Below are 27,060 nucleotides of genomic sequence, written 5' to 3' on the forward strand. Positions count from 1 at the left end.
ATGACAAGCCGTGGGATGTGATTGGTGGCAAATCCTTCTGCGGCCCCTTCTAATGTGACAGCGACAGAGGTCTTGGCAGGTGTCCGAGCTCACAGGTCACCTCCTTGCTGCGGTGGCCAGTGGCTGGGAGGCCTGGAACGTGGTGATGCATTTTAACAAAGTGTCCGGTGGCCTTGCGGTTAGGGGCCTGAGGATGTCTGGGTGGGCTCCAGATGGGAGGCGGGGCTGGGCCTCCTTTCTGTGTGGGGCTGTGTGGTGAGGTGGGGGAGACGGGCTCCCCAAGGGGAGGACCAGGTGAGGGGGTGGCGTGCGATGGTGCATCGTCTCTTGGAGAGACTCGGCAAGAAGGAGCGTTTCATTTGGTTCAGCAGATGCTCAGAAGCCCTGCTCACACCAGGGCTATGCACAGCGTTCCTCTGCAGGTGTTGCCGAGAGGGGGCCACGCTGCCACCACCCCCTCAGCAGCGATAACACGGTGGCTGCCCCCTCCCATGCCCTTCAGCATTCTAGCCTCTAAGAGAGGAGCTGGTCCTGTCTGTATCCATGAAGTGCCCGCGATGGATCAGGAGCCCGTGGTGGCTGGAAACCCCGGGCTCTCGGTAAATAAGGCAGCACAGGGACAGGTTTGCAGCCCAAAGATGAGCATGCAGTGTCAGCTTCCCACCTCGTCCTGGATAAATGGGGGGTGACAAGGCGAGCGTCCAGGGGGAGTCAGCTGTGGCTGCCGTGTGTCTCTGGGTCTGGTTTCCACGTCCACAAATAACTCAGCCCCCTCGACAGGCGGGGAACACGGAGCCCAGTGTATGGGGCTGGAGCTGGCCGGAAGGAGGATGCTACCACGTGGCTGGCAGCCTGCTCCTCTGATATAACGGAGGCTCCCGGCTCAGAGATTATTCTAGCCATGGATTTATGGCCCTTCGGGAAGGCGGTGGGAGGGCGCTATGGACTCAGCCCCACATGGTGTTTGGCGCTGGGGTCAGTGGTTGGAAACGCCTGGCCTGCTCCTTGGGAGGGAGCATTTCGCCGCAGGTGGGCGGGTCTGAGGCCCCCAGGGGCCTCTTCTCTGGGCGGGCTGGCTGCCTCGGGTGATGCTGCCCGGGGCTGAGGACACAAAGTCCATTTCACGCTAATGGGCTCAGGCCAGCGGGAAACTCTGTGGGACCCACTGTGGCAGGGGCCTGGGCCAAGCGGGACGGGGCATGGGGCTCCCCTTCCCTCCCCATCCCTCTGTGGGCCACACGCTCTTCCCAGGGAGGCCAGGGGGAGGGTATCTCTGTGGCAGGTCCTCCAGAGGGAGAGGGGAAGGAGAGGGTGTCGGCCAGGGGGTTTACCGCACTTTGAAGCAGGTTCAAATCCAAGTGCTGCTAAACAGTGAGATCAGGGGCTCCCCTTGGCGCCCACGTGGCACAGGCCAGGTTACTCAGTGCTCGGTGCCTCAGTATTCCTATCTGTATATGGGGGTCAAGGTAGCAGCTTCTCAGGGTGCTTGGGGAGAGTCAGGAACATCGGGCAGCTGGGCCCTGAAGCTCCCAGAGCCCCCGGACCCTCCCCCTCCCGACTCTACACACAGGCAGCTCCTGGCCCCCTGGGTGGGAATTGGCGGCTGCCCTGTGGAGGAGGCCAGTCGAGGATCGAAAGCGTCTGTCTCTCTGCTTCTCTGCTCGGCGGAGCTCGTGTTCCCTGAGCGCCTACTGTGTGCCAGGCCCGGAGCTGGGCGCCAGGTTCCTGAAAAGGCGTCAGAGCCGGGCCTGTCCTCTGGGAGCTCACGGCCCAGCAGGCGAGGGGGCCAGGGTTTGGGAGGGCCCAGGGGCTGGAGAGCCCTGGACGGGGAGGGAAGAGATGGCACCAGAGGAGCCTGGACCAAGTTCTAGGGTCAGAGATTGGTATCTAGGAGGGAAGAGCAGGGGGGCTGTCAGTACAGGGGAGCTCTCAGTGTTGGGGGCTGGCACCTCATGGGCAAACCCAGAGGATGGAAGAGCTTTGCTGCCAGCGCTGAGCAAATGGGCGTCGAGGGATGTCTGAGGGGCTGGACGCCAGGTGAAAGGTGGACTCTGTCCTGCAGGTAGGGAGGGCGGTCTGGACGGCCCCAGGCAAAGGGGTGACCGTTTCAAAAGGTCTGGGGCCTTGGCATCCCTGGCGCCCACGAGGCCCTCTGCCCCCCGCCCGCCCCCCGTACCTGGACGCTCGGGTCTGGCTCTGCTAGGAATCTGTCTTCCCCGGAGGTGGGCAGGCCCCACCCCAGTCTACACACCCTCCACCCGGACCACCCACCGCAGGCTGCGGCCACCTGACGCCTGGGAGGCTGCCTGCAGGGCCTCCGGCTCTGGGCCCCGACAGAGCAGATAAAAATGATGAGATGTGTGTTCTCTGACACTGAGACCCAGACTCCCGTGTTTGAGGTAATTGGAAAAAGCCCTTCCTGCTGACCTCGGTGCGTAGGTTACAGACCTACCCTCAGGCCTCTGCCCGCAGCTTGCCGCGCCTTGGGAGGTGGCCGGTGTTGAGGGCTACGCCTGGGTGCAGCACCCATGGGCGTGGGGCATCTGGTGGGTGTTAGGGAGCTTGGGACCGGGGAGGGAGGAGGGGACGTCGGTGGGGCCTGCTTCGGCTCCAGTGGAGCCGCACTGTGGCTGGCTGGCCCGGGGATGTGTCTGTGCGTGGCTGGGGGCTGCGGGTACGGTCCTCGCTGTTCTCAGACCTTGGCAGCACAGGGAGGACATCGGGTGAAATTGAGGTTAACGTTTCCATTAAACCTGGACGGATTTCCACTGGCTAGAGGGGGCTACCTGTGCTGTGGGCTGCAGAGCAGGGGGCCAGCCTGCCGCTACGCCCCTGCACCTGCACCTCGCCTCCTGGGAGGCCGCGTGGCCCGCTGTCCCCCACCCCATGGCCCTTCCTCCCCCTCGGATGAGTAAAGGGCCCTCGCTGATGTTCCCTTTACAGCTGAGCTGTAGTCAAAACAAAACACAGCCCCCCACTCCCTGCGGTCACTGCTCTTGCCGTGTGCGTGCTGTCTGCTGGATGAGTCCTGTCTGTTGGCCTTTGGTTCTCAGCCCGTTTCTGTGAATTCTCATCTTCCATCTCCTTCCCGTGACGAGCCTGCTCAGGAGACTTTGGGCTCTGGTATCTGGGGAATGTCTCCAAAGAGATTTATGGCGCTTCCCCCTCCCGGGCCCCTCCCTCACCCTTAACGGGCAGCTCGGGTCAGCGGGGCTGTTAGATCTGCTCTGGTCCTGGAGCTTGGAGGACGGAGGTCTGGGCTGGGGACTGCGGCCCGGAGGCCGGATGTCAGCTTTGGACAGCGAGACATTACTGGCTAACAGTGCAAGTGGCCCAAGGTGACCCAGGGAGAGTGAGATGCACGGCTGGGGCTCTGCAGATGGCCAGGCTGGGCGCAGGCTCTGTCCGCAGACACGGCCACTTGACCGGCGCACGTGCCCTCAGCCGAGCCCTCCCTGCCGGCAAGGTGGTCTTCTTAACCCCGTCTCGTGGGTGAGGGCTGCCCTGTCTCAGACCCACCCAGTCACACTGTGAGAGTTGGCCTTGGGTCTGGGGTCTCCAGACCTGACCCGGGTTCTCCAGGGTCTGGGGATGCCAGGCTTAGTCCTCTGCCTCAGATGGCCTTGCCCGTGAGGCTTCAGCCCTGTTTCCCTGGCAGGAGACAGGGCAGCTGTGACCAACGGGGTGTGTGGACTCCTGGGCTGGAGAGGACGCTGTGGTCCCCGTGGGCTGGGGAAGCCAGAGCTGTGGGCAGCAGAAGTGCTTCCGTGGTGGCCACCCTGGTCATTGAGTGACCTGGCCCTGCCCTGCCGGGTGTGGGTTTCACCTGGAGACCCTGAGGGTGCGAGCCAGCTGGGTGGAAGGAGCAGGTCCAGGTAGGCTCCCTGGGCCCAGCAGTCCTGCCCAGCCCTCTGCCATGGGTGCCAGCTGGGAACCACGGTGGGGGGGACATCGGGGGTGTGCTGAGCCCTGCAGAGCTGTTGACACACAGCGTAAGGGGGCTCCAGGAAGCTGGAGGCCCCTGCAGATGGCAGAGGGGCTGCCTGCCTGAAATCACCCTTCCTCAGCCTCCATGCCCACCCCAGCCGGGGGTTGAGGAGAGGGCACTGGGCTTGAGGTCAAGGTTGGTCTGACCTTGCTGCATGACCTCGGGCAAGGCTTCCAACCTTCCCGGACCAAGTAGGACTAAGGGTGGGAGTCGGCCTGCCATCACCCTGGCCACGTTTCCTCCTGGGACCAGGGCTCTGTGGGTGGTGTGGCCGGCAGGCAGGCTTGCTTCAGATCCCACCTCTGACCCTCACCCTGGGGAGTGGCTTATACTCTCTGGAGCCTCAGTTTTCTCAGCTGCAGATTGGGTTAATAAGACCCGTGACACAGGGTGCTGATGGGAGCAGATGTGATCACAGCGTAACTCCGCATGTCTCACGGCTGCTCTTGTCTTGGGTGAGGCGGGGCATCCGTCTGCCTCTGCCTCTAGGATCCTGCGCTGTTTGCTGAAATAACGAGGGAGCTCCCACAAGGATGCTCCCGGACCCACACACTTACTCCCAGCGTGACCGTGTCTCTCCAGCTGTACGGGCCCCAGTGCACATATCGCATCGTGGCTGAGGAGGCTGCTTTCTGGGGAGAGGCCGCTGTGCCTTTAAGAGGACACCAGTTAAAGACACCAACTTGTCCCTGGTGTGTGCGCCTGGCCTGCCTCGGCAAACACACGATAAATTACCACTTCCCAGGCCGCCTGCCCCGGGCCTCCCGACAGCCGTGTCTTATTAACATTTATGTTGCGTTTTGTGCGGCTAATATCGTCTTAGAGAAATTAGGGGGAGCTTATTCGTGTTTGATTTACCGGCAGGAACCCTGGTGAGCACGTTTTCGTTCACGTATGTGGGGCCCCAGGGGTCGGGCATCCTGGGAGGACCAGGGGAGGGGCCTTAGCATGGACAGGCCTCCCTGGCCGCTGGGGACGGTGATCTGCCGAGATGGCCCCCTGTAGGACCCGGGCGGACACGACACTGCCATAAGGAATGGGCTGGCCGTGTGAGAGCATGTCCCCGGCTCCTTGCTAAGGGCACGCTTCTGTTACGACAAGGCCATAAAACAGCCCTGCAGGTGCCACCAGCTCTGCATCTCCACTCACTCACGTGCCTGAGTTATTAAGGGGGCCTGGTCAGGAAGCACGAAATTAGTCATGACCCACAGGACCCCAGGGACACGTCCACACTGCCTGTGTGTCTTCTGTGTGCTGGGCACCAGGCCAAGAGAGGGTCACAAGACACAGTCCTGAGTCCCTGGGGGACCTCGGGGTCTGGGGGTGGATCCCGTGGGGCCTGAAGCTTATGCAATTCGGGGGTGATGGGGGGGAGTATTCTTTAACAAAGGAAACCTAAAAATAAAAATATCACATGAGTTCCTGGGCCTTGCAAGAGCCCGTGTGAGTGCAGGGCCTGCACTGAGCCTTCTTGAGGGGCTGTCAGGTGGGGAAGGACCTTTGCCATCCCCAGGGATGAGGCCTCTGGTCGGCAGGAACAGAAATACTCACAGTAAGTGGGGCTGAGGGTTTTCCTGGACCAGACCTGGGCATAGTATGGAATCCAAGGATGGTTGGACCCCCTGGAATGAGAAGGGCGGGAGGGGCTGGGCTTCAGGGGCCACTGGGACCTGAGCCCAGAGGTCTGCAGGAAACACTTGGCCTCTTGCCTCCCATGCTGGGCTTCTGGTCTCTTCCTGGTTTGTTCCATATTGTGGCAAACACGTGGCTGGAGGCTCCTGAATTTTATACATTACACCTTTGGCTACCAGAGAGATGGATTTTTCTTTCCCAGTTCCAGTTCCAGTAATCCCAGCAAAGTGCTCTGATTGGCCCAACTTGAATCAGGTGAGTCTCTCAGGATTAATCAGCTGGGGCTAGGGTCTTAGGGCCACATCGTACTAACACAACGGCCCTTGTGACAGCTGTGGGTGTGGAGAACTGGGAGTAGTTCCTAGAGTATTGGGCTAAGGGTAGCGTTGGTCTCCTCCCTCACTAAGCTCAGAGGGAGGTGTGACTTAGCTTTACTTATTAGAATAATGAGGGACTTCCCTGGTGGTGCAGTGGTTAAGAATCCACCTGCCAATGCAGGGGACACGGGTTCAGTCCCTGGTCCGGGAAGATCCCACATGCCACGGAGCAACGAAACCACTGCGCCACAACTACTGAGTCTGCGCTCTAGAGCCCGCACACTGCAACTACTGAAGCCCGTGTGCTCTAGAGCCCGTGCTCCGCAACAAGAGAAGCCACTGCAATGAGAAACCCTCACACCGCAACGAAGAGTAGCCCCCGCTCACTACAACTAGAGAAAGCCCGTGTGCAGTAATGAAGAACCAACACAGCCAAAAAAAATAAAAAAATAAAAAAAAAAGAAAGAATAATGTACAGTTTCATAGAGGGGGGGACATATGGATAGGGTTTTGTGGTATCAATAAGAGTTCACTAGGCAGAGCTGGAGAGTGAAGAAACCTGAGGGAGTGGCATGGAGATCTGGAATTGCTTGGGAACAACAAATTGTTCAACAAGATGGGGCATGGATCCAGAGCCACAATGATGGCGGGAAGGGTGGAGAGCCTGGGGGAGTAGCTGGGCTCTGGATGGAGCGGCCTTGGACTTCAGTCTGGAGATGATGGAGAGTTACAGGAGGACTTTAACAGGGTGAAAAGATCAGATCCTTCTCGTGGCACTGTGGGGATGGGCGGGTGGTGACTGGAGGCTCAGAGAGGAGGAGGGCCTTGCCCCCAGTGGCACGCTAGCTGGAGGGGACACCAGCATGCCTGGGCTCTGGTGCAGCCATCGTTCCCCCGAGTCGTGATCTCTGAGTCCCTCCTCCATGCAGGCCAGTGGCCACAAGGGACTTCCAGTGCCCCCAAAGCCTGGCTCTCCCTCCCCAGGCTGCCGGAAGTGCCAGGACCAGAGGTCTGGCTGGCCGATGGTGACCACCGTTGGCACTCCTGTGTGCGGGCGGGTGCTGGGTGCTGTAGCTCACTTGAAGCCCCATCCTCTGGGCAGGAGCTGCTGTGTGTCCCTTTACAGATGAGTAGACGGAGGCAGAGGGTTATGCTCCTGAAGCGAGTCACTCAATTCAACCGGGTCTGACTCGTGAGCCTGTGCTCTGACCATGTGCTGTGCTGGCCCCAGATCTGCCCATCAGGGTGCCCCTGATGCCTGGCCGCTGGCAAACTGCCAGGTTCTTGTTCCAGGAGTTTGACCGTGAAGTGAGACCCACAGAGAGAGGCGGGGAGCAGCGGCCACGGGGCGGCAGCCACGGGGGTATGGCCACGGGGGGACGGCCATGACGGCCTCTTCCACGAGGCTGCAGCCACAGGTGGAGCGGCTGTGAGGGAGGATGTGGGGCCCGGGAGGGTGGTGGGCGCCCCTCCCAGGTGCCCGGCCCGCTGCCGCCCTGCTCCGCTGCCCGCAGACCCCGCTCCTGCGGCTGCCATGAGGAGGGGCCCGGCCGCCCTCACCCTCCCTGGGCTGGAGCTGCCCTGGCCCCGTGCCCCAGGCTCCCTCCTCCCTGCTGGGCCTCCTGCACAAGAAGGTGTGGATGGCAGCTCCTGCTGGACCCGCATCTCCATTTAGATTGAGACGTGCTGAGCGGCGCATCCTCTGTCACTCCGAGGGGTTGTCGGGGGCCAGGAGGACGCCAGCGAAGGGCTGTCTGTAGGCTGTCAGGCCGGGCAGTGGGCATCCCCGCTGCATGCTGAAACGGTGATTTCCATCCTGTCCCTTGTCGGGGGGAGGCCACCTCCCCGTGGGCCCCCGACCCCCGCGTGCCGCGATTCCCGCTTACTAGCCCGGCTCTCCTGTGAAAGCGACCTGCTAATCCCAAGCGTTGCCGAGCGGGGATCTAACCGAGTTTTCTGGGGCGGGCGGCATAAGTTACTGGGCCGCCGTGGTTCCGGTGGGGCTGTTATTTATTTGCTTGCAGTGATGTAGTCGCGGCCTTGGCTGTGCGGTATTTATGGTGTTTGATCGACTTCCAGCTCTCCTGTCTGGGAGCGTTTGTTGAGATGTTCTATGGAGCCCCCGGTGACTCCCGACGCGGGAGGGCGTTGATCAGCCCGGAGTCCCGCGGCAGCTTGCCCCTCCCCCACCCCACAGGACCCCTGCACCTGGCTTGCAGGGAGCATCTCTCGGTGTGGTGGCCTTGGACGGGCAAATGGTGCCGCATCACTGATGCTGCCATGGGGCATACACCTGCCGGCTGGGCTGCGAGTGCCCTGCGTGAATGTGACGTGTGCAATATGCCAGGATGTGTGATGGCTCCACGTGGACGGCTGCAGGGTTAGAGGCAGCCACACCAGCAGCCGTTTACTGAGCAGCTGTTACGCACCAGGCTCGAGTACAGACCCTTCACAGGGCTCTCTCCTTGAGTGCGTCCAGCAGCCTGAGGTTGGTGTCCCCGGTGGGAAGCCGAGGCTCAGGGTGGCAGGAGGCTTGCCCAAGGGAGCCCGGCCTGGGACTCAGGCTGCCCCTTCCTCTGTCTCTTCCGGTGAGAGGACCGCAGTCTGACTCTCTGGGGCCCGCCCCTCCCTTTCCTGCCCCTTTGTGTGTCTGCGCTGGTGGAGACGCTGCCTCTGAGGGGCTAATGCGGTTTTTGTTCTGGCCTGGAGGGATCTGATCGCTGTAACTCCGTATCCACTTGCCTCTATTTATCCCCCAAGCCTGGCCGGCACCGGGCAGCAGATTTCAGCGTCGGGCTTGATAAATTGGACGCGGGGCTGAAATGGAAGAGAAATCCTGTTTTTATTATTGCAGACAAAGCTGGCGGGCGGACAGCGTATGTTGTGTTGGCAGCCCCTCAGTGCAACAGAGGCTCAGGGCCTCAGAGCAATCAGGGCCTTTCAAGAGGCCCCCGCCTGCGTGGGAGGCAGAGACCCTATTAGCCCAGCCACTATGGGGGAGGGGTGACAAAGTGTCAGTGGGATGGAGGGGAGAAGAGTTGATCAATGATGGTCGATCGATTTGCATCTTTCCCCTTGATTTGGTGCGGAGCAGTCTGGAGATGAGGCCTGCGGAAGGGGCCGGAGCAGGGCCAGCAGAGGCTTAGCGGGTCTTTTATGTTGTGGAGGGTGGGGTAGGGAGCTGAGAGCTGCTGCTTTGCCTGACGCCTTGTGAGCATTGATCGATTCTGCGGGGCTGGGGGGTCTTAACCATTTCACGGCTTGCTGGACTGTCCCAGGCGGGTGCTGGAGGATGCCCGGCCTCAGGTGCCCCTCAGCAGGTCTGCAGGCTTGCTGGGCTGTCCCAGGCGGGTGCTGGAGGATGCCCGGCCTCAGGTGCCCCTCAGCAGGTCTGCAGGCTTGCTGGGCTGTCCCAGGCGGGTGCTGGAGGATGCCCGGCCTCAGGTGCCCCTCAGCAGGTCTGCAGGCTTGCTGGGCTGTCCCAGGCGGGTGCTGGAGGGTGCCCGGCCCCAGGTGCCCCTCAGCAGGTCTGCAGGCTTGCTGGGCTGTCCCAGGCGGGTGCTGGAGGATGCCCGGCCCCAGGTGCCCTTCAGCAGGTCTGCAGGCTTGCTGGGCTGTCCCAGGCGGGTGCTGGAGGATGCCCGGCCCCAGGTGCCCCTCAGCAGGTCTGCAGCTGATACTCTGCCTGGACTGGGCCATGGCCCGAGCCCACCCAAGGTCCTGGAGTTCTGGCCAAACAGGGCAGGGCACTGGGCTAGGAGCCTTGTGCTGATGGGCCAGAGCCAGACCCAACTAGGTTGACCAAGCACTCAGTGGGTGCCTGGCGCCCAGTGCATCTCCCCAGCCGCCTGTGAGATGGGTAGTGATGCCTCTGTAATTCTGAAGCTCCCCACCGTCAAGTGGCTGGTTCTCTGCCGGCCTCTCGTCCCCAGAATGACGCTGCCTCTCACTCCTGCCATGCCCTGATGGAACGCTGACTTTTGTTGTGTCACTTAGCCCCCCTGACGCCCCTCTCCTCGTCTGTAAAATGGGAGTCATGACAGATGGGCTGAGAGAATTCAGAGAACAGGGACGGGTGTTTTGTACACCCCAGCCTCTACCATAAGGCCTGGCCTGAGTCTCAAAGTGGCTCCAGCTCTGCGTCTGTCCACTTTGGTGAACATTTCATGTTGAGAAGTCTGTTTGTTCCTCCATGGAGGGAAGAAATGCCATGCACTTTTCTGAATGGCTGTGAGAACCAAATGAGTTGATGCCTGGAAGTACCTGGCATGAAGTTGGTGCCTAATAAGAGACGACTATCATTATTGTCATTGTCAACATCACCACCACCATCACCACCGCCATCACCACCACCACCATCATCACCATGGTCATTGCTGTGGTCACTGTCTTTGTCATTACAGTCACCATCGTTGTTGTCATCACCTTGGAAGATAATGCCTTTCAAGAAAAGAGGGTGGAGAAATGGGGCAACACAGAAGAGACGTGACAGAAGAAGGATAATATTAAGAAATAATTTTACGTCAAAGGAGTGAACAAGGAGAGAGGGAGAAATTGATAGTGCAGGAGAGAGAGTGCTGGTTGCAGGAGAAATACACCTGCCTTTTTCCTCTCTGTTTTCTTCTCAAGATTTTCCCTTTGTCATTGGTTTCCAGTAGTTTGACTATGATGTGTTTAGGGGTGCATGTGTCTGTGTGTGCCTGTTCGCCCTGTTGGGGGTCTGCTGAAATTCTCAAATCTGTAATTGACATTTTCTTCAATACTTTTGTAATACTTTTCAGGGTATTTGGCCAACCTAGCTTCAAAAATCTTTCCTGCCCTTTAAAAATATTTTTTTTGTGCGATATTTTATTTTATTTTGGCCACACTGCATGGCTTGTGGGATCTTAGTTCCCCGACCAGGGATTGAACCTGTGCCCCCTGCAGTGGAAGCACAGAGCCCTAACCACTGGACCACCAGGGAAGTCCCCTTCCTTTCTTTCTTAATTCCAGTTACACATATGTCTCAGGCCACCTCAGGCCATTGGGGCACTGTTATAAAATGTAGGTTTTATTATCAGTCAGGTATGGTGAGGCCACCAGATCGTGAGGCACCATTGAAGAGAGTTTGTTACTCACAGGCCCCAGGAGGCGGGGTCAAGCTGCACCGTGTAGGGCCACATGGGGAAGCCCCAGGGTCAGTCAGGAGGCAGAGGGAGAGGGAAGAACTGTGGGCAAGAGCCTTTACCCTTTCCATGGTCATGGCAAGGCCTGGTGAGCAGGCTGAGGAACGGCTTGTCTGGATAGTTTCAGGGGGCTGTGGGCATAGGGTTGGCCCTAGCTGTCGGCTACCTGGCCTCGGGGGTGGCTGGGGCAGAGGAAGAATGGGTGAGAGTGTGAGGCTCCAGTGAAGGAGGTGACTGGGGTATGGGTTCGGGACTGGTTTGTTTGTACGTGAAAGATGCACCTGAGTCATGTACTATCTCTTGGAATTGGCTGCCCTGGGAAGGGAGGTCATTCCAGGGTCAGCGAGGCCCCAGATGTCAAAGCAGCAGAATGGAAAGGCATGCTTAGTACAGATCCTCTTTATGTGCTAAAATTCTTCAGTCTCTTTGTTCTTCAGGTTGAATAATTTCTGCTGATCCACCTTTAATCTTCCTGAGTCTTCTACAGTCTCCAACCTGCTGGGAAACTTTTCTAGTGATTTTTTCCGTTCTGAATTTCTCTCTCGTTCTTGTTTATCATTTCTGTTTTTCTACTGAGGTTCTATAACAAATTACATAATATTTTAATTTAAACCCTGGACATAGTTATAATACCTGTTTTTAATGTCATTTATCTCTTTGCTCACCTATCCATTTTTTTACTACAAACTGGACGTTGTAAGTGCCCTTCAAAGAGCCTTAGACTTGGAGGCCAGGCAGTCACTGTGGTCTTCTGACCTCAGGAGGCCCATCTGAGGATGGTGTGGCCACACCATCCTCACGGGGAGATGTATCCAGTGGGAGGTCAGGCCGAAGCCAGGCTCGGGGGACAGCGGGGCCCATGGCACCGGGCGTACGAGGAACGAAGCCACCCCACAGGGTCCCTGAGGGGGCCCTGCGCAGGGGGCCTCCGAGCCAGTCCTGAAGGCCGCGGGGCGGGTGGGGTCATGGGCGGGGCAGCTTCCACCAGGCTGGGGGCTCCCGCTGCGGCTCTCAGCACGAGCGGGAACGGCAGCCAGGACACCCCTTCCCCCCTAGCTGGCAGGCGAGGCCTCCCCTCCCCCAGGAGGAGGCTGGGGAAGGACACCAGGCTCCCGGGGCAACTGCAGCAATCAGCTCCTTGTCAGACAAAGAAAACGCTTCCTAACGTTCAGATTAATCATTGACCAGCACAGCACGTGCCTGATAGCTGCTCCCTGTCGGCCAACTCAGGCTCCCCGCTGTGGGCGCTGGCCGCGTGGCGGGACCCCCGGGGGGGCAGTGACACCTCCTCAGTCACCTTCTCAGTTTATTTGGGAGGGAAGCCCAGACACGCGGTGAGGGCGCCCGACACGAGGGTTTTTTCTGCACTGGGGACGGCAGGTCCCCTGGAGGCACTGCAGCTGCCCCCAGACAGCACCCGACACGCTGGCCTGGCACCGTGGGGTGGGAGCCTCAGCACGGGCCCTGTACCCAGAAACGCCCCAAGGTGCCCAAGGCTGGACCCGGAGCGACGACAGCGGCTGGAGATTTGCACCATGAGTTAAGCAGAATAAACCAAATCACAGAACAAAGTACGTTCTTCTTGTTTTTTTATTCTTATTTTACTGTAAAATACAACACTCATGCAGAAAAGTGTGTAAATCAGAAACCTACGATATAATAACTGTGAGTCTGTGCGAGCATCACGGGGTCCTGAAATTCCGCCTCCTCGCCCTGCCCCCGGCCCCTGCTCCCCCGCTGCGAGCTGACCCCTTGCCAACCGCATGGCCGTCACTCTGTGTTCTCCCTCTCCGGTCCCTACCTAAGTAAGCAGCCCTCCGAGAGCTTGTGGGGCTGTCCCTGGTGGCGAATTTTATATAAATGGAATGCAACGTGACTTTCCCTTTGTTTCTTTCACCTGACGTTTTGTCGTGACATCCAGCCCGTTTTTACAATATTTCTTCTCCCAGCTCAGCTTTGGTGTTCTCTGACCGTCTAGCCGGAATCCCCCAGCGTGAGTGGCTCTGGGCAGCTTCCTTGCACGAATACATCACAGTCTATTCGTTCATCCCCCTGCTGATGGAAAATTGGGTCGCTCCCCAGTTTGTCTGCCCAGAGCAGTACTGGTAAGAACATTCTTGCACTTGTCTGCTGCTGCCGGGTTTTCTAGGGAGGGTGAGTCCATCTTCAACCCTTCTAGAGAGTACCCATCTGTTTTTTTTCTCTTTTACTTAATAGACTTCTTCTGGGTGGTTTTCGGTTTATGGAAAAGTTGAGTGGAACGTGCAGAGCATCCTCACCCACGTCCAGCACCCTGCACTGGTATGTACACTCGTTACACGTGATGAGCCAGCACTGATGCACTGTTACTAATAAGGTCTGTAGCTGACATTAGGATTCACGCTGTGTTGTACATTCTGTGGGTTTGGGCAGCTGTATAATGTCATAAATCTATCACTATAGCATCATCCAGCCTTGTTTCATTGCCCCAAAATGCTGTGCTCCACCCGATCCTTTTCTCAAAGCGACCAGCGTCGATGGGGGCTGCCGATGTGCCGTACTTGGTATCATCAGAATTTACAGATTCTGCCCATTTGCTGGATGGGTAGTGGGATCCTGTTATCGTGGTTCTGTTGTGTGTTTTCTTGACTCCTAATGAGATCAGGCCCCTGTTTATACGTTTACTGCTCTGTGGATTTTCTCTTTTGCGAAGCGCCTGTTGGAGTCTTTCCACCGTTTTCAGACTTGCGCCGTCTCTCTTTTTCTTGCTGACTCTGCTCACGCATCCTCGGTGAGAGGCGCGAGCTTCTCTTCCCCCGTTGCGTGGGGCGTCTCCACTCTCATGACAGGGGTTTTCTCGAACCAAAGTTCTTAAGGTCAATGTGGGTGAATTTATTAATCTTTCTTGTTGGTTAAAGCTTTTAGTGTCTTATTTAAAGATCCTTTTCCTACTCAGGGGTCATGATGCCATGATCCTATGTTATCTTCCCAAAGCTTGGTATTTTGTCCTTTCCACTTGGGTCTGTAAATCTACTTGGACTCGATTTTGTGCATAGTGTAAGGAGAGCTCCAAATTCACGTTCCCCCTATCATTGCAAAGACTGTCTGTTCTCCAAGCTCTGGGCTCCGACCTTAGTACAGTCAAGTGGCCATCAACTCCCAACTCCCAGGTCTGTATTTGGGGTCTCTGTCGGCTTCTCTGTCCCGGCATCAATATCTCACGTCTCGGTAGCTCTGGGATGAGTCTGGATGCCCGGTAGAGCAAGTTCCCTGCCACTCTCCTCCTCAAGGGGCTCTGGGCTGGTCCAGGCTCTTTATAATCCCACGGACCTTTTAGAGTCAGCTTGTCAAGCTCCCCAGAGACACACAAACAAGCTCTGTTGGGGCTTTGGTTGGAATCTTATGGAATCAAAACTATTTGGGAAGAACCAGCGTCTTCACTCACTGTGTCTTCCAACACGTGAACGTGGCTTATGTCTGTTTATTCGGCGTTCCTTAGTTTCTTGTCGTATAATTTTTAGTCTTCTTTACTGAAGCCTTGTGTAGCTTTGTTAGATATATCCCTAGACAGCCAACCTCATCTGGTGCTTTTACATCACATTCCTCCTTGCTTGGTGATGTCACCGTGTTGCATTCCCAACAGTACCTGCAGATACACATTCTCTCCTCTGCTGTGTGAACTCTGCTGTCAGACCTGCCCGTCCGGTTCTCATTTGTGATCGTTTTTCAGATTTACACGTTTCTCTTTGGTTCTTTTGCAAATCTGCTCTGACGTGTCTTACAGTTTTCAGTCTCTGCAGAATTCGTTCTTTTATCCTTTAAAGGATCATTATTCCATATTTTGTGCTTATAACTCCAGAACCTAGACTTTCTGTGTGTGTGTTTCTGTTCTCTGTGTCTTTGCTGGCTCCTGATCACGGAGCTTGGTTTACCGTATGTGGGCTTGTCCTTGTTTGCTAGAGACTGTACTGGAAAAAGTTCTCATAGTAGTCACTTGTGCCCTAGGAAGGAAGATCCTTCCGTTAGAGATGGTTTTGGCTTGCTTCTTCCAGGTGCCGGGCGGGGCACACTCCACCTGGAACTATTTTAGGCAAAATCAAGCCCTGATGTTTGCTGGGTCAGGACGTTTATCACAAAGTGTGAGCCCAGGCAGGGCTGACTTGCCTCTGGTCCCCCTTGCCCTGAGCCGTGCCTTTGGGCTGAAAGGGCCAGGGCGTTGTCAGACCCTGTCTCTTACCAGCTCTGGGGTCCACTGAGCCAGTAAATCTTTAACAACCGGTTCTCCAAAAACACAAGCCCTGATGTAGAGCCTCTGCTGATTCCTGTGGTGCAAATACTCCCAGTGTGGCTCACGTCGAGCCACAGGCACAGCATCCCACTGAGTGCCGACGCCCACAATCAGCTCTTGTGAACCAGAGGAGCTACTCCAGCCACCACTGGGCAGCCCTCGCCTGCTGCTTCCAGGGGTCAGTCGGTGGCCTTTTGAGCAAAAGCAGATATGACTTCTGCTCACCTTGCTGGCCTCCTGCCTCCTCTGAGGTTGGGCCTGGTGATTCATTCCTCAGTGTCTGATGTGTTCTTTCATGCTTTGAAGAAGATTAAAACCGTTTGTATCCAGCTTTTCTAGTTGTGTTCAGTGGAAGGGTTGGTCCCGATCGCCTAACCTGCTCTTCCCGGCGGCGGACGTCCCCTGTTTCTGTTTTCAGATTAATGTCGGGTCGTGGTGGGAGAAAGAGGAAAATGAAGAAGGATAGAAAGCAACCAGCAGTGAGGACGCTAGGGATATTTTGGGCCCTTTTCCTCTCAGCCCGGGGCCTGCGCTGTGCATGGAGAGGGGCAGCTTTGTCCAGGGCAGGGCAAGACCAGGACATAAACGGTGGTGGCCACGGCTCCTGGCCTTGGCAGACCTCCAGCCTCTCTGAGCCTCTATCCCCTCAGCTGTCCAAGGGACCATCCTCTGCTTTCCTCGGGCCGCGGAGATGAGCCCACCCTCGGTCTGGCCACTCGCTGCTCAGGGGACATCAGGTGACGCAAGGATCCCCACGGGCAAAGCAGGTGCAAGCATACCGCTTGTGAACGGCCACAGGGACCAGGCCTTGCAACCCGGATTCCAGGGATCAGGCCAGCTGTCAGACTGTTTGGAGTCCTGGGTTTATGGGAAGCCCGAGCCTCGTGAGGGCCCAAGAATGCATTCCTGGCGGCCCAGGAATCGGAAAATGTGTCTCTGAGGGCAGAATTCCTTCCGTGGAGCACAGCTGCCTGGCTCACGTTTTCATCCTTGAGCCATAATTAGTCCTTGCCCCCGACCCCAAACTCCTGCCCAGGCCCAAAATACGCTGAGGCCGCTCCTGGTGGCACCGTGTCCCTCCTGCTCTCCTGTGGGCCGTGGCAGGTGGGAGAGGGGCCCGGGGTCTGCCCGGCTGTGGGCTGGGGCCGGCGCCCTCGGTGCTGGGACGGAGCGGGTTACCCTCCCTGAGGGAGGGGCTGTGGCCAGCTGCTGCCCCCAGCCCTGAGTGGGAGGTGAACAGACCACCAGGTGGGGAGGCTGAGGTCCCACGTCCTGGTCCCCGTGCGCAGGATGGCTGCTGGGGCCTGGGACGGAGGCGGCCGCTGGAAACGCCCACCCTGCCCCAGACACGCCATGGACACATCCCCCGGGCCGGTAGTCTTCCTCATGACCTGAGGCAGAGGGGACAGAGCAGGAAGCTGGGGCAGGGCTGCGGCAGGTGAGGGCTCCCTCCTGGGGGTGTTTTCACGGTGCTCTGACAAGCACCAGGCTCTGCTGTTTCCCCGCTGCCCACACTGACCGTCCTCCCTCCCCTTGGTGGGCAGCGCCGGAAGGGTGGAGAAATCGCCCTGTCCGCAGAGAGAATGTGGACACTGTGCAAGAGCAGCTGTGCACCCCCAGCCTCCGCCCTTCCCGGCCTGGCCAGGCTGTCCTCAGTGCCTCCCGCCGCTGTCCCAACAGCCTGTCGCAGCGTCCCTGTCACCCCCGCTCTCAGAAGAGGCGACCAGGCCTGCAGGTTTAAGCACCTTGGCCCAGCCACGGGCCTCCAAGCCGGTGGGCACACGACGTTCGCCGAGGGGCTGGCGTGTGGTCCGAGCCAGCGTCACCTTGGCCCAGAGCCCCTGCCCCAGGCCTGGCCCGTGGGCGTTTAGTGCACAGTGGTTTGAGCGCCCGGGTTCCTGGCATTGGACCAGCTGCATGGCGGGCACTGACCGCTGAAGGAGTGACCGGATGAAAGGAAAAGCCTGTTTCCAGGGGGAAACCAAGTCTCTGCGAGTCGGTGAGCTGGGTCTCTGGGCTCCTGGCTGGGCCCTCAGCCCAGAGCCCCCGGGGTCACTCGTCACACAGAGCACCAGGACACGCAGGGCGCCCGGAGAGGCCCAGGCGTGCCCCCTCCCCTTGTGTAGGCCTCGCCGTCGAGGGTGAGGGGCCCTTGTCCTGCTGGGAGGGGCTGCTGACGAGCAGATCCGCCAACGCCGTGGTGGCCTCAACAGGCAGCCCGTGCAGGATTGACACACGGTTCACGCACGTGGGGCCTTTGCGGGAGCTGCACGGACCCCCATGGAAAGCGAGAGAAGATTGTTTAATGCGTTGGCACGGAGTGTCAACACACCCAGCAGGACGGCTGCAGCCCGTCCCAGGGCCCAGCGGGTGGAGACGCAGAGGTGGGCGCTTTCCTGACTACGTGGCCGCCGGCCTGGGCTGCTGCTAGGACCTCAGCTGTGTCCTAATGCAGAGACAACACTGGTCACAGCCCCGTGTTGGCTCAGGGGCCGCAGGCGCCGGCACAGGAAACAGACAGAATGGCGAGCACGGGAGAATGCTGAATACCGTCCCCTCCGTCCAGGGGACCCCAGCCTCCTGCTTTCCTGGGTCTTCTCCTGATCGGGGCTCCAGGACACCCGGACTGGTCCTACAGTGTGCGGGATGTCATCGGGGCCTGGGGGCCTCAGAGGGCTGGCCTGGCCGGAATCAGGAGGCTGGCACCCTGCAGTGTTCCTGCTGTGTGTGTGTGGGGGGGGTGCGTGTGGTGTGTGTGACCCAACAGGGGACAGGCGTCGAGGGTCCGTTCTGCTCTGGGACCGCGCCTAGCGTGAATTTCGAGGGTAGCCTCCTGGAGCTGTGGTCCCAAGCGCTAGCAGCCGTCAGAGCCTCAGGGCCCCCAGAGGGTCTCCCTGTCACGGGGTCCCTGGTGAGGCCACCGTCTCTTCTCAGCAGAGCCAGGCCCGGGCCCAGGGCTGTGTGCTCAGAGAGATCTCAGCTCAGAGAGATCTCAGCTCCCACCCACACCGCTTGCCCTGCTGGACGCCCAGTCCTGTGCTGGGCCCCCCACGTGGACAGGGCGTGGCCACGCACGGCCTTGGGGAAGCGCCGTGCTCCAGGCTGTGGGCTGCTGGGTGGGCTCCAGGGTCGGGGGGCAGCTGTGGCAGGTTCGGGGTGCCTGGAGGAAGAGGGAGGGGCTGTCCTGGCCCCTGCAGTCGCCGCGAGGAAGGACTGGGGCTCCGGGACCCCGAGATGAGGGCGGAGAGCAGGAAGCCTTTGAGGTGCTGACGGTGGGGGGTGGGGCACCCGTCCTGGGACGCTTGGGTGAGAGGGGGCAGTGGTCCGCTGTGGCCAGGGATGGACATGCCGACGGGTCCCTCTGCAGAGGCTGCTGGGCGGGGCGGCAGAATTTCCCCGGGAGCTTCTGTGTCCTTCTCTGGGCGCCTCTCGGGGGCCTGCCGCCACCTGCCCAGGGGTCTTCCTGGCTGGGCAGCTGGGTGGGGCGGCGGGCCAGGCCCGGGCGGCAGGCTCTGCTCCGGGCCTGCGGGGCATGGTTTCTCCTGGGCTCTGGCTCTGGAGCTGCCACCGGCCCTCCCAGCTCTCCTAACAAGGGTTTGAAGGGAGAATAAATCCCAGCAGCCTGATTTGCACGTAATTTGTTCCTTTGTGGAAGTGCTATAGCTCTTAAAAGCCTTGGTAAATGCCTTTAAGGGAATATGACAGCACTAGACGGGGGAAAATCAATAGCCCCGATTCTCTTCTCAGGTTCACATTAGTGGAAACTCCCCGCTGCGCCTGGCAATTTGGATGTCATCGAAATCTGCCCCTCAGACGGCGGCTGGACACGGCTTGGCCCACGGGCTGGAGGGTCGGTCCCATGGAGCGCACCCGAGGTCCAGAGCAGAGTGGGCACGGGGCTGGAGGCGGGCGTGAGGTGCCTCCCACAGCCCCTCCCTCCAGCCCCGGGATGCGGGAGACCGGGGGGGCGCCCAGCCCTTTGCCCACTTAGGCTCCTTCTCCCTTACGATGCGCCGCAGCCCTGGAGGTGGAGGTCGCCGGCCTGCTCCCCCGGTGAGAAAACCAGCTCTACTGGGACAGAATCTTGCCCGCAGCGACCAGCCAGAGGGGAGCTCAGAGCCCCAGTCTTGGCCCGAGCCTTCCGTGGGGACGCCAGCTGTCCTCTCAAAGCTTGGGTGAGGCTGGGCCCCTCGGCCCGCCCGGGGTGGGCGTGGGAGTGGGGCTGCTCTGGCCCCCCTGCCGGGGACGTGTGCCTGGTTTGCCCACCCGCAATCTCGCCAGTGGAGGAGCACCGAGGAGATGCAGTTAATGACTTAAGCTGCCTTCTCATCACCCGCCAAGGGATAATCAGACTAAATGGCGACCTTAGTTTTGTAAAAGCCAATGAAATATACATAAAAGAATACTTGGGTGCTTTAAAGTTTTTGAAGCAGAAATGAACCAGTTACTTGCTCAAGGGTTGTTTCAGGGGATTTGTGCCGTGGGACCCTCCCCCAGTCGGGCGGAAGGAGCTGGGAGGGTGAGAGAGGAGAGCGGCACCTCTCCTGAGCTCAGGGGTCCCGAGCCTGGGGGTGGGCATCGTGGGGGGTGTTTCGTCTGCCCTCTGGACAGCTGTGCCTGCTGACAGCAGAGCGTCCTGCCCTCTGGGGCTCCTGTCTCCAACTCCAGGATGCTTCGGGAGTGATGGAGAGCTGCAGGGTAGCGGGGTACCTGGCGGGAGGTGAGTGTACGTTTTCCTGCAGTGCTTGATGCTGCAGCTGCCAGGCGGGGCCACGGGCCCCAAACATCTTGCAGAACCCTTGCGCCAACCCCCGGTGGTGCTGTTGCCTGCACATTTCAGTGGGGAGACCGAGGCTCAGAGGTGGGAAGGGACCTGCCCCCGGGGACCAGCAGGATGGAGACAGGGCCAGGACTGCCCCCCTCCCCCTGCCAGCCTTAAATCCCACCTTCTCTCCTTGCACCTCTGCGGGGAGGGTGTTTGGGGGCCTCATGGGTTTAGGGAGCACTTGCCGGGGGGCCGGGTGGGCAAGGCATGGGGACAGTGGGGCGTGGGGTCCCTGGAGCCTGTTGGGGAGCGGCCCGGGGGGGAGAGGCCTGGCAGGCGTCACGGGGTGGGGATGGTGAGGGTGGGAGTATGAAGTGCTGGTCCTGGGGTGGGCACGGGCTCCCTACTTGGGCAGCGGGTCCTGTGTGGTCCTATGAGTAGTGGCTGGCTGACCCAGAGACCAGAGGACTGGGCCGACCCGAGGGCTTGTCTGGTAGGGGCGGCTGAGGGTACCTGGGGCCACGGCGCAGTTGAGAGGGGCAGGAGGGGAGCCTCGTGGGGCAGATGAGGAGGTGAGAGCCCTGGGCAAGGTGGGGGTGCAGGAATGGAGGGGGGCAAGGGAGACAGGCTGGAGGAGGAGGGGCGAGGCCATGCAGAAGTCCCCAGTGATGGGGCCGAGGGGACACCGCTCTGGGTGAAGTGTTAGACTGGGTGTCCCGAGGGCCCTGCCGGCCTTCGCTTTCACTGGGTAAGGCAGCGCGTCCGCACATGCATGTACGATCCATCTGTGATTCATCATCAATCATCCATCCATCCACCAGTCCGTCCGTCCGTCCACTCATCCATCCACCCCTTCCTTCCTTCACCATGTTCACTAAAGCCTCAGCGAAGATGCTCCCAGTCTCTGTTGAGGAAAGGGGGTTTGTAGCTGAGAAGCGCCCTCCTCGTGCCTCATCTCACCCCCCAGAACAGTTGCCCTGGGGCCCTGCAGGCTCAGGCCTGCCCACCCCTGTCCCAGAGAGCGCTGGGTGGTGGGCAGGGGCTCTCTCAAGCCCCCTTGAGGTGGCGCCTGTGCAGAGGCCTGAGCCCGGCGGGGGCCCTTTGTTGGCAGACATTCCCAGCTGCTCCCCAGCTGCAGCCCAGCGCCTTTCCTCCCTGCCCCGTCTCTCCTTCCCCATTAACGCCCACCCCCTCCGCCCCGGACACCTTACAGCGGGGCCCGATGAGCGCATCCTGCCGCTGGCCAGCTCAGTCTGCCCTCAGTCTGCACGCAGCCCTTTGTCCGGCACTTTGTCCAGCCCTGACGGCCCCCTGAGCTGCCGTGGCCGGCCTGGTGGCTGTAACATCAGGGAGCTGAGAGACAGCTAAGGCGCAGCGCGGGCTCTAATTAAACCCCACTGATGCACGAGGCCCTGCTTGGCGGCTCAGCTGGCGGGCAGGCGGGCGGGTAGGCAGCAGGAGTGGCCTCCCCAGCACCCCCTCCACAACCCCGTGCGCCCTGGTCTCTGAGCTCAAGGGTGGCAGGGGCATGAGCGCCCTGGGGACCTCAGGATTCCAGTTCTCAGGAGCCTGCCTAGGACCAGAAGTGCTTTTTAGGTCAGATCCCCGGCCCAGGTGGTCCTCAAGCCTCTGTCAGACCCCCACGGTCAGTAGCGCTGACCCCCCGCCCCTGTGAGAGCCGCTGCTCCCGCCTCTGGCCGAAACCAGTGGTCCTGACGAGGGGGCCATTGGAGACCACCGATCCCACCAAGTGTTTCTCAGCAGAGAAGGGAGCCTGGCAGAACTGAGCAAATTGACGGTGAGCCCTAGGTGGGGACGGGCTCGCGGCACACAAGCTGGCTCCCTCCCTGGCCCCCCACTCCCTCCCCCTGACTCCTGGCTGCCATGCCTGGAGGGGCTGGGGAGCGTCAAACTTCGGCTGTCGAAGGGAGGTGTTCAGGGGTCACTCCACCAGCTGCTAGCTGGGAGGACTTGGCAAAATGGATCACTTCCTTGAGCCTCGGTTTTTCCACTCATAAAATGGGCACAATTAGGTTACTGGGAGGAGGAAGCCTGACTCTCTGGAATGGGTCTGGCCTATAGCACCTGTGGGCAGTGTCCTCTCCTCCCACATAGCCGGGCCCCTGAAGCCCACTGCCTCTGCGGACCCTGCCGCTCCGCTGCCTCGGCTGGCCCGTCGCCCGCTCAAGCTGGGCACTGCTGACCAGGCCAAGCCCTCTGCTGCTGGTGTGCCTGCTGGGCCTCCCCGTCTCTCACCGGGCCTGGCTGCAGCTGTTGCCCTGGGGTCCCGGCTCATCTGATCAAGGGCGGCAGAGCAGGCTGCTCAGCCGACCTCCACCCTGGTCTTTGTGCTGGGGCTGCAAACTCAGAGCCTGCAGGGCTGGGTGAGGCCAGAGAGTGTGGTACCGCGCAGAGGGTGCCGCAGCCTTCACTGGGTGCCAGCCGATGGCTCTAGGATGGCCTGTGCAGCTGGAGCTTCCAGTATTTCAAGAAAGCCTGGGGCTTCCCTGGTGGCGCAGTGGTTGAGAGTCCGGCTGCCGATGCAGGGGACGTGGGTTCGTGCCCCGGTCCGGGAAGATTCCACGTGCCGCGGAGCGGCTGGGCCCATGAGCCATGGCCGCTGAGCCTGCGCGTCCGGAGCCTGTGCTCCGCAACGGGAGAGGCCACAACAGTGAGAGGCCCGCGTACCGCAAAAAAAAAAAAAAAAAAAGAAAGCCTGAACTCTGGGCTTTGATCTGAAATCTGCTTATAAATGTCAGCAATGAGTGAATGTGTTTAAACACAGTGCAGTGGAGATGGATACGCAAGGAAACAGGAGGGGTTAACAGTGTTACCTGGGGAGGGGGTGGGCTCCAGGATGGGGGGAGGGGAGGGGAGGGGGAGGCAAGCAAACCTAAGGGGCTGAGTTGAGCCAGAAGGGCGTCCAGCATCTTACCCCTAGCGCAGAGCTGTGAGTGTGTGTGCCTGTGTGTGCGGCATGTCTAAATCTTCATTAACACCCTGCCTGCCCGTCTGACTCCACGTGGCTCGGGGGACCTGGAGGAATCAGCTGTGCCCCATCCGTGGAGCAGCCAGCGTGCAGGGGTGCAGTAGGGGGCCCTTAAGGATACGGGGACGGGCTGGGTGGCGCGGGGGCTCCCAGGAGAGGGTCCTCAGCCTCGTTGGGGTCACTGAGCCTGGGCAGGGGCTCCAGACGCCAGCTCCACGCATGCAATTTCAGACTTAATCCCGGCAAACCCCTGGGGCCGAGGGAACGTGTTCATCAGCTTTGGGGAGCGTGCGGCAGCCCCCTGGTGTGTGTCTGCCCATCGCGCTGTGGGCTTATAGGGTCGGGGCCCTGCGGGACTCCGAATAGCCCCCAAAGGAGGCGGCAGAGTTGGGGGCACAAATGCTGTTTCTTTCTGCAAGAGGCACTTGGATGCCCGGGTTTGCTGGTGGGTGGGTGTGTCTGTGTGTGTTTCTGAAAGTGTGTCTGTGTCTGTTTCTGTGTGTATGCTTGTGTGTGTGTCCGTGTGAGTTGATGCCTGTGCAGAGTTGTGGGCAGCGGGCCAGGTGCCTGGAGGCCAGCCCCAGGTCTCGGCAACTTCAGCCGGACACAGGGAAGAGGGGAGGTTGGCCTGGGAGGTGTGGGAGAGGGGCCGGGAGGGTCAGAACTGAGGGCTCCCCAAGGCACAAAAGCCACGCTTATTGGTGTAGGCGGGAAACTTGAGGCAGAGTCAGAGGCTGGGAGACAGGAGAAAGGGGGGAGTGATGAGAGCCAGGCTGGGTGGAGGGAAGGTCTGGGCCTGGCTTATCTTTTTGTAAAAAGCCATAAAATCTGCCAAGGCCAATTGTGGAGGAGAGGGTGCTGGGCTGGGCCCTCTCCCGCCTCCGCCACCCCCGCAGCCAGAGTGCCGCCCCCTCCTCTAAAATATGGGTGCTCAGGACGCTATTAGCCCCAGGCAGCTGTCGTTTTCCAGTCCATCTGCTAAATCTACGCTTCTGAGAAGACGCAGGTCCTTAGCCAGCGCTGAGTGGGATTCATATAAAGGTGGGAGAAACCCCGCTTCCCTCATGTCAAGATGTCAGAGCCTGGAACATCAGCCTCACCCTCTCTGACAGCTCCGTCCCCGGACACCCAGCCTTGCTGTACCTGAGACTCCACACAGCCAGAGATCACCTGGCCTGGCCTATACGCACCTCCAGCCTTTAAAATATTGTGGTGAAATATACATAACCTCGTAGCTGTCATCTTAGGTGTACAATTATTCAGTGGCCATCTAAGGCCTTTCACAGTGCTGTGTACCCGTCGCCGCCAACTGCATGCAAAGCTCTCCATCATCTCTCACAACTCTGCCCCATTAAACACTGCCCCCTCCCCCTCCCCCAGCCCCTGGCACCCACCTTCTACTTTCCGTCTCCATGAAGTGACTCCTCTAGGTACCTCATATGAGTGGAATCATACAGTATTTGTCCTTCCGTGACTGGCCTGTTTTACTTAGCATGGTGTCCTCAAGTTTCGTCCATGTTGGAGCAGGTGTCAGAGCTTCATTCCTTATTATGGCTGAATCCTCTTCCACCGTATAGATGGACCACATTTTGTTTATCAATTTATCCACCCGCGGACACTTGGGCTGCTTCCACTTTTTGGCTATTGTGAATAATGCTGCTGTGAACATGGGTGTGTAAATATTGGTGCAAGTCCCCACTTTCAGTTCTTCTGAGCAGTTATGCAGGAGTGGAAATGCTGAGTCATGTGATAATTCTATGTTTAACCTTTTGAGGAAATGCCGAGCTCTTTTCCATAGTGGCTGCACCATTTCACATTCCCTCCAGCAGTGCACAAGGCTTCCAATTTCTCTGCAGCCTTGTCAACGCTTGTTATTTTCTGTTTTTCTGATATCGGCCATCCTAGTGGGTGTGAAGTGGTATCTCATTGTGGTTTTTTTTTTTTTTCATTGTGGTTTTGATTCGCATTTCCCTGATGGCTAACAATGTTGAGCGTCTTTTCATGTGCTTGTTGGCCATTTGTAGATCATCGCTGGAGAAATGTCTATTCAAGTCCTTTGCCCGTTTTTGAATTGGGACCTCCAGCCTTTTTTTTTTTTTTTTTTTTTTTGCGGTACGAGGGCCTCTCACTGCTGTGGCCTCTCCCATTGCGGAGCACAGGCTCCGGACGCGCAGGCTCAGCAGCCATGGCTCACGGGCCCAGCCGCTTCACGGCATGTGGGATCTTCCTGGACCGGGGCACGAACCCGCGTCCCCTGCATCGGCAGGCGGACTCCCAACCACTGCGCCACCAGGGAAGCCCCCTCCAGCCTTTTTGAGGTCTGTCTTCCTAAGTCACAGAGGGCAGGAACACTGCCAGGCTGGGTCTCAGTGCTCTGGGTTTAAACTGCAGGAGCCCGGGATCCCATCACGCTGAGGGTTGCTGGCGTGGGGGCTCTGAGAAGCTGGGGGTCATTAGGACAGGAATGACCTCTCGGGGGGACAGTGACAGGAGATGCGGTGCTGAATGATGGCAGAGCCTCCCTGGATGCAGGTGCTGGGGGTGCCCAGGACCAGCAGCGGATTCCCCTGATGGACAACAGTGAGCCATGAGGACCCCAGGGTGCACATGCTGAGTGAGGGTCTTTGAGGAAAGTCTTCCTGGTGGTCTCTATCCTCCCTCCAGGCCTGGGGCTTATGCTCGTCACATTTGTCCTGCCAACTGTTCACTCAGCAAACACTCCTGGGCACCTTGGCTGTGCCAGTGTCCGTGGTGCCCACAGGGGACCAGGCCAACTGGACTCCTGTCCTCACGTAGCCCACAGTTTTGAGCTGCGCTACCCAATTTAGTTGGTACTGGCCACTCCTAACTATTACAATTTAATACAATGAAATAAAATGGGGCTTTTTCTAGTCAAGATGCAGTACCATGGACCAGATCACCATCCCACCTGACATAAGCAAGACGTGGACAAAAATATATAGAAAGTCCATTCTCAAGGTGCAGGACATCGGGTAGTGGAGTATGGTGAGAGGCTGGAAATCATACAACCACCCCAGCTTGCTGCCCTGGAGCTGGAAGGAGGGATGCAGGGGGCTCCCTGGAATGGGGGATGGAGCTGAGAGGGGGACCAAGGAGGTGAGGATGTGAGGCTAGCAAACTGGAGAGGAGAGAGCAGCACAAGAGAGCCCTGGGGTCACAGAGGGTCCCTTTCAGGGTTCAGTTGGTTCCGTTGAGGAATGATCGGCACAGGTGGGTCAGGGAACTACCAGAGGTGGGGAAAGGATTAGGAGTAACAGGCTCAGTGTTCAGGGATAATGCATGTTCCACAGTCAGCCTGGAAAAGCTCAGGACTCCTGGACCTTGGGCAGAGTCCTCCCAAAGGCCTTGCTTCACCAGTGGGGTGACCAGACTTAGAGCACTGCTCCACTTCTGCCTAGAAAGTCCTTCAAGCAATGCCCCAAAGGATCAAATTATTTCCAAGTGACTTAGCTACATCCCAGAAAAAGATCAAGAACCCAGAATCTGACAAGATAAAATTCACAATGTCTGGAATCCAATAAAAAATTCACAAGCATCTAAAGAAGCTGCAAAATACAATGCATAATGAGGAGATAAATCGCCAAAACCAAACCAGTACTGACACAGGTGTTAGGATTAGCACACAAAAGCATTAAAACAGTTATTACAACTGGATTGTTTTTGGATATGTTCAAAAAGTTAAGCAGAGATGTGGAAGATGTAAAAAAAATACCCCAATTAAACTTCCAGAGATGAAAACTCCAATGCCTGAAATGAAAAACATAGCCTATATAATTAATGGCGGATTAGACATTGTGGAAGAAATGATTAGCAAACTTGAGGATGTAGCGTTAGAAATGATCTGAATAGAAACACAGAGAAACATTAATTTAAAAATAAACAGAGTATCAATGAGCTTTGGGAAAACTCCAAGTGG

The 27,060-nt window shown here is 58.7% G+C and overlaps 1 long non-coding RNA gene across 2 annotated transcripts; it reads left to right on the forward strand.

The window, feature by feature from the left end:
* Positions 1-3,218: 3,218 nt before the first annotated feature.
* LOC111176018 (uncharacterized) lies at positions 3,219-19,819 on the forward strand. Of its 2 annotated transcripts, XR_016392288.1 has the most exons (4): positions 3,219-5,875; positions 6,119-13,207; positions 13,320-13,403; positions 19,117-19,819. It is a non-coding gene; the product is annotated as an uncharacterized LOC111176018 (long non-coding RNA). The 2 variants fall into 2 exon arrangements; XR_016392287.1 differs by having other exon boundaries at positions 3,234-13,207.
* The last annotated feature ends 7,241 nt before the right edge of the window (positions 19,820-27,060 follow it).

The sequence above is a fragment of the Delphinapterus leucas genome, chromosome 2 (assembly GCF_059928025.1).
Source record: "Delphinapterus leucas isolate spDelLeu-1000000601 "Yukka" chromosome 2, BTC_Dleu_Yukka2, whole genome shotgun sequence".
Classification (NCBI taxonomy): Eukaryota; Metazoa; Chordata; class Mammalia; order Artiodactyla; family Monodontidae; genus Delphinapterus; species Delphinapterus leucas.